This window comes from Panulirus ornatus, chromosome 65, assembly GCF_036320965.1.
Source record: "Panulirus ornatus isolate Po-2019 chromosome 65, ASM3632096v1, whole genome shotgun sequence".
In the NCBI taxonomy this organism is placed as follows: domain Eukaryota; kingdom Metazoa; phylum Arthropoda; class Malacostraca; order Decapoda; family Palinuridae; genus Panulirus; species Panulirus ornatus.
In genome coordinates this window covers 8,076,452-8,083,263 of record NC_092288.1, presented here as the reverse complement: position 1 = coordinate 8,083,263, position 6,812 = coordinate 8,076,452, and the positions used below count along the sequence as shown (strand labels likewise).

General features: G+C 42.7%; 1 protein-coding gene across 2 annotated transcripts in view; it reads left to right on the top strand.

Annotated features, from left to right (window-relative positions):
• The first annotated feature begins 1,040 nt into the window (after positions 1 to 1,040).
• The window catches only part of LOC139746512 (uncharacterized), a 294,662-nt gene continuing 288,890 nt past the window's right edge, over positions 1,041 to 6,812 (top strand). The window contains exon 1 of one of the 2 annotated variants that reach the window (XM_071657830.1): positions 1,041 to 1,330. The gene's annotated coding sequence lies outside the window, so the exon portion shown is untranslated. The remainder of the gene's footprint in view (positions 1,331 to 6,812) is intronic. The other variant, XM_071657828.1, reaches the window with a different exon arrangement.

Sequence of the window (6,812 nt, the reverse complement as noted above, 5' to 3'; positions counted from 1 at the left end):
GGCCTCCAAGCGGCCAAGTTTATATTTGAGGATATTTTACCGCCAACATCGTCAAAACACTGGCGATGCAAACATTGCCATTACTTATGGCCCCTCGTGTATATATACTCTTGACCTTCCTGATCGAGTATCCCCTTTTCTGGGGTTTTCAGCAGCGCTCAGGAAGCAGGCCACGTCCAACTGGGTGGGATCAAAGATTATAAGGTTTGATCATTGCGTTACATGCTGGGAAAAGCGCAGGGCAATTGAGGAACATGTTTTCAGTGTTATCATTGTGGATCTGGATCTCGGGCATAAGAGGTCTCGTGGTATGCAGAAATGGTGTTCGTATCGTTGGAGTGATGGGTGATGTTAAGAGTGCAAATGGAAAAGGTAACTCTACCATGTCTGGGGAGTGTAGTTTCAGTGGATGGAAGGGCGGTTGTGTAGTGTTTGTTGGGTCATTTTGAAGTGTATCTATTTTATTGTTTCATGAGTGTCGATAAATAGATATCTTTGGCATATATATATATATATATATATATATATATATATATATATATATATATATATATATATATATGAATGTGCACGTTCATAGGACAATGACCGCGCGCTTTCTAAGAACACACAATGTCCCCTGACAGCTAGGGTTCGAACCCTGTACCATTTATGTGCTACCTGGGTATACTAACCACTCGGCTATGCTGCCTATTATAATAGGGACAAATTATTATCATTATTATCATTATTATTATTATTATAATTATCATTATTATTATCATCATTATTATCATCATTATTATCATTTATATATATATATATATATATATATATATATATATATATATATATATATATATATATATATAAGATAGGCTGAGATATTGGTTACGAGAGTGTGCCTTGGAACTCCGTATATATAATGGGTACGCTTACACACACACACACACACACACACATATCTATTAGAAATGAATGAAGACGATTTCCGTGGGTGAGGCGAGTGTGGAGGAGCGCGGGAGGCTTACCCCAACACTGAGCCAGCACCCAGCCAGTACTGTGGTGGCAGCCGTGGACGTGAGTGTACCAGCAGCGAGCGCCCTCCGCTCTGTCGGACCTGCCTCGCGCCTCTTACCTCCGACACGCGACTTAGTGATTCTCGAAGTGTTTACACTTGATATATTGCCTCTGCAAGGCTTTAACAATATCACGAAATGTGTGTGGAATTATTCAGTTCATCTGGAGGATAAAGTACCTCAACTATAAGACCACCGAGAGCATCTGTAGACGAAGGTTCAGACAGCGCAATTCAGCCGTTCCGCCCAACGCGGGAATCAGCAGTCAGAAGGTAAGCCTACGTACGCAGTTATCGCGTGACGATGTGACGACAGCGGCACGCCTTGTTTCCCAAGCCTCCCTTCACGCAAGCCTATAACGAGGACCTCCCCCGCAGTATAATGTTTCCACGCTAAGGTCTTCAAGGTCGTGGAAGTAAGGGAGGCAAGGGTAAACAGGTTTTATTTAGCAGCCAACTTGAGGAAAACAAAATGATTCATATCGAGATGACGACGCAAAGGTTCCTTATTTTTGCCCATGTGGCACCTTGTGATGACGGAGATAGTGAGGCGTCCCAATCTGTGGGGTGGTCAGCTGATAATGGCGGGAGAACAGAGAGCAACGACCAGGGTGATGAACCTTTTGTTGACCACGACGATACGACCCTCGAGCACGACACACTGTGCCACCTAGGACACCATGGCTTGTCCTCTGCTCTGCTCCTTACACGGGTCAGGTCAAAGACAATCATGCTTCAGGGTCGGGTCATGATACTCATTGGTATCATATCAGTTGAGCTATTCACATTCAATGAGCTGTGATGCACGTCCGTTAGGCCTGACTGGAGAAATTTGCTTGAGCTGCTGTATCTCTGTTATGAGGGAGGGTCTGTTCCCTAGTGACTACATATCTCGTCCACCTCGACACCTACAGTAGTGATATGGCCTCCTCATTCAGATTAGTAATCTGTGATTATTTTCCTCCGAGACTTTCCGAAAATGTACCATATTTCTTCTTCGCGTCGTCATCCTTTTCTACCGGTTGTCAAAGTCTTTGAGATTTCTCCCTTGAAATGCCTAAAATCTAAGTCGTATCGGAAAACTCTGTGGTGGGGTACACGTGTGTCTTGAAATGTACTCTTTTATGAACTTCGTAATCCCATGAACACGACTGTACGACCCTGGAGTACGACGAAGATATGATCTCTGATTATGAAACAACCCAGGGGTGTAATGGCCTAACTTTCGACCTGACCTAACATGACCTTCTCTATGGCAATACAAACTTTGTCGCCACTGTTGGTTCTGGAAGAAGAGTTGAAACTATACCCGGAAGCAACTTAGCTACTCATGTGTCAGTAGGTCGCAGACAGCAGCCACGCAGGGGAGCACACCCCTCCAGACGTGGGAGTGTTCAAGCGATGCCCTGGAACCATCGTACAACCCTCCGTGTTCACAATATTGGTCCAACATTCTGCTTCATTAAAACTTAACATTCTGGTCTATTCTGAAATATTCTTACGCGTACCATAAACCTGTCCTCAGTTGTTGTTTTTTTATGTCCTATCGCCACAATATTTCTTAACCTTCCACAACAGCATCCAATTGCATCTTTGAAAACAAAAATTAGTTTTCTAACCCTTCAAAAAGTCTTAGATTCTTCTCTTCTCCTATCCTCGTAAGGCCTGGCCTCGACAAGTACTCACGACCTTGACTTAAAGTCTATTACGCAAAAAAAAAAAGTTGGAGTGTGGTGAAGTGTTTGTTCGTCCGTCCGTCGTCCGTCCCTCGTCAGCTGCTGTTTTTCTCAGTAGATTGAAGGGAAGATGCTCGAGGCAAAAGAGGGACACACACATTTTAATGAAGGGGTCTAGTACTGACCTTTATCGCTGCCTCTAAAGCCTGCCAAATCTTAGTACTTCAAGCTAAACTAGATAGTACGTACACGTCTTCAAGTCTCCTGTGTGGTGGCTTGATCACGCACGCAACTTGGTGAATTAAACGTTTTCGATGATGTCTGTGTGTACTGCTGTGTTCTGGGGATTGTGTAACGCCTTACCTAACCCCAGCCTTGTGGGAGGAAGGGGAGGGAGGTAGAGTAGCATTAATTAATAAACGAGTGAAGTCCGCTGGCCCGGCTGCTGTAACGAGGTCCTCACATCTCGGGGATGGAGATGATGATGCTCAGTGTCCTCAGCAGTTTACGTTGCGTACGTGATGGACAAACGAAGGGAGACCAAGTGATGATTGGTACGACTGACGTACACAGGTAGGGAGATGACCTTGGCTGGAATGTATGGGGGCTGGAAAAGTTCATCAAAAGTTGGCTGGGACGATGTATAGCCATGAATTGGTTGGAATGTATGGGGTTGGAATAGTGGACAACAAGGGGGTTTGTTGAGATATACGGGGATGAAACAGACAACAGGAAGGTTGGTTGGAATGTATATTGTTGGAACAGAGGACAGCAAATGGGGAAGGGGGTTGCGATGTATAGGAAGGGCAAAGTTTATGACATACGACGAATGGAATATCACGTAAAACGTCTGGGTCATAGACAGACTTCAGACAGTGCACTGAAGTCCGCCCGAACATGGGGTGTGTAGACGTTAGTGACGTAGGGGTTAGAGAGAGAGAGAGAGAGAGAGCTCTGGTCATGGCGGTAAGGAAATTAACGACCATCATTTCACTTTACCGTAAGTCAGCGTCTTTCCACAGAGAGACGAGGAATGTACGGCTTCATTCAGAGATAAGAGAGACTGATGCAAGGAAAGACATGAACCCTGTCGAGAATAAATTAGTTGAAAGAGGGTTAAGAACTGAGGGTAAAACGCAGAGTTATACAAGGTACGTATAATGTCCTGGTGATAGGCCGTTGGTCCCCCTGAAGAGGGTCGGGATCAAAAGTTGTTGTTCAGTTCACACTGATATGGCCCCAGTAAAGGGACCCTAGAGCCACTGATGTTATGACGTCATGGCTCTCTCCCCTGGTGTTGATTACGTATTTATCTATGTACATAAATACACACATAGGTGAAATAAAGACATGGTACATGTCTACTAGTTAGGGCAACACGAATGTAAAACTTTGTCCCTGCAACATACCAATAGTAAACGCATACATACATACATGCATATATATATATATATATATATATATATATATATATATATATATATATATATATATATATATATATATATATATATATATATATATTATATATATATATATATATATATATATATATATATATATATATATATATATATATAGAGAGAGAGAGAGAGAGAGAGAGAGAGAGAGAGAGAGAGAGAGAGAGAGTACTTACGAGTACATGGACAACATTTCGTCACGAAACAGGGCTAGCGCGTCAGAGCTTACCGCGCTCCTTCCTTGGTATATAATAATGCTTGTGTGTGTGCCACCGCCACACACATTCCAGACATAGTAATCCTGAATATATCCGGAACTGTTTAAAACCTCTCTACAGTAGTCCAGTCCCTTCGTCCTACTTCTGGTGGTAAACTTGAGGAAGACTTCCTTCTTATTTGTTTGATATTTGTAGTTGTTATCCTCCTGATGTATCTCAAGATATTATTATTTGCCGACTAAATAGTTGTTTCGTTCATGCTGGTTTACATGTCGGCCAAGGATATTATTAATGATACCTTCAATATGCTGACACGCACAGCTTATCACTTATCTTTCTCTTCCTCCTTGACTGAAGAGTTCGAGGTGTTTCACTCCCTCATGATAATTCAGTTTTTCCACTTCCTTCGATTTTACTTATAAGAGTATTTCTCTTTTTCTGTAAACACTGAGCACTTATATCGCTCGTTTTGAAAGTTCTGTTAATCATACCAGTCACTTACTTGGCTTGACAGTATTAACTTATCAGTATGCTTGTTGGATTCAAATTTTGCTTCCATGATAAAATGTTACGTCTTTCCCTGTTGGGCCCTGGTAGGGGGTCACCGGTGTGCAGTTAATTGCTCCATTACCTCTTTGTTCAAATATGTCTTCATTAGATCCCACCAGGTTCTCCTGCGTCCATTCGTATATCATTCATTTCAAGGACGTTTGTCCTTTGCAGAACTTGGCCCACATTCCCTTCTAAAGCGCTATACCGTCCTTCAGCTGCCTGGTAAGCGGATCCAAACACATTTTGCTACTCATATGGACAGACTTCGTCAGGATCATGAGTCTTAAATAGGCCAAGGCCCCGTAGTAGTCTGCTTATATCTTTTTTGGTAATTTCAGTACATTCCAAGCCCTCCTCCCCAACCTATCTCACTGGTATATGGGGCTATGGTGTTTGCCAGCATGATGACTATTCTGAAATCGTCTGTCTTCACTTTTTCCTCTGTCGCTCACCCTGCTGAATCCTTTACCGTCATTAGCTGCTCTTTAATGGACAATTAACTCTTGATGAAATTACAGAAAAGTTTTGCATTATCTCCAGCCTTGTCCTCAAAGGTAACGTCAAAGTTTTCTTCCTACGTTGCTGTACTCGTACTCGTTCCTTGCTCGCTCTCCAAATAATCTGTGTATGTTCGCGTCGTTGTGTCTGTCTGTGTGTAAGGAATACATGTATATCTTTAGCAGTCAAAACTACGAGTTATGTAGGCCAGCAGGGTAAACGTTGCCTTACATAGTGAGGCTCGAGTCCAAGAGGCAGACTGGCTCTCTTACTTGGTGGGCCTCTACCGACCACCCTTAGCCCACTGCCACGCCTCCCAACCACCACTCACTACCACACCTATCATCATTACCCACCCTCCACCACACCTCCCCTCATATCCACTGCCACACCTTCTAACCACCACTCACTACCACACCTATCATCATCACCCACCCTCCACCACACCTCCCCTCATACGCATTACCACGCCTTCCTCTTCCTGTGCCACACCACTAACACACCAGACCTCACACATCGGGGAAAACATCAGACCTTCATGCAAGAAATAAACCTTATTACGTAAGACCCAAGCCTAACCTCAAGGTCACTTTAAAAAGATACGTTGATATCTAGTAATGTTCAGTTTACTCAATAATGTCAACATTTAATTCTATTATAAACTCACATCTTTATTTGACACTTGTATACATACAACGCATTTTATTGATAGTGTTGTTGAAGGGTGCGTGTCTTGGGTAGGTGGAGGCAAGTATAGAGCGTGCAGTGGGCACAGTAAATACATCGGCCAAGGAGAGTGGCGGGTGGGCCCATGGACCCAGAGGCTACTTGTCCCGTCAGAAAGGAAAGAGTGGTATTAATGGCATCTTTTTCTTGCAATACAAAGCAAGTTAAGTGGAGACACAAGATATATAGGGTGTCAGGACTTGTGTGGGTTCAGATACAAACATTATAAGGAGGAGTGAAAGATTAACACTCTAGGAACACAGTGTGCGATGTATGAGTTACACGTGTTTTGGCATATATGATATATACACAAACAAATCTCTTATACACTATCAGTGTGTATTTGCATCAGGGCGCAGTGTGCAGATAGTGTTGTGCACTCTTGTTAATGTTCGTCGTAATGCAAAAGGTCAAAGATACATTACACATTGGACATGCAGCTACAGATTGTTCTCACTGGGATGATTACATTAGATAATGCCTTCAATATATATATATATATATATATATATATATATATATATAATGCCCAGAAACAACAGTATGTCGCTGGAAAGCTGATATAATGATAAGAACGTAGACTACAACCACCAAATGTTTTCCAAAAGATGACTATCAAGACATT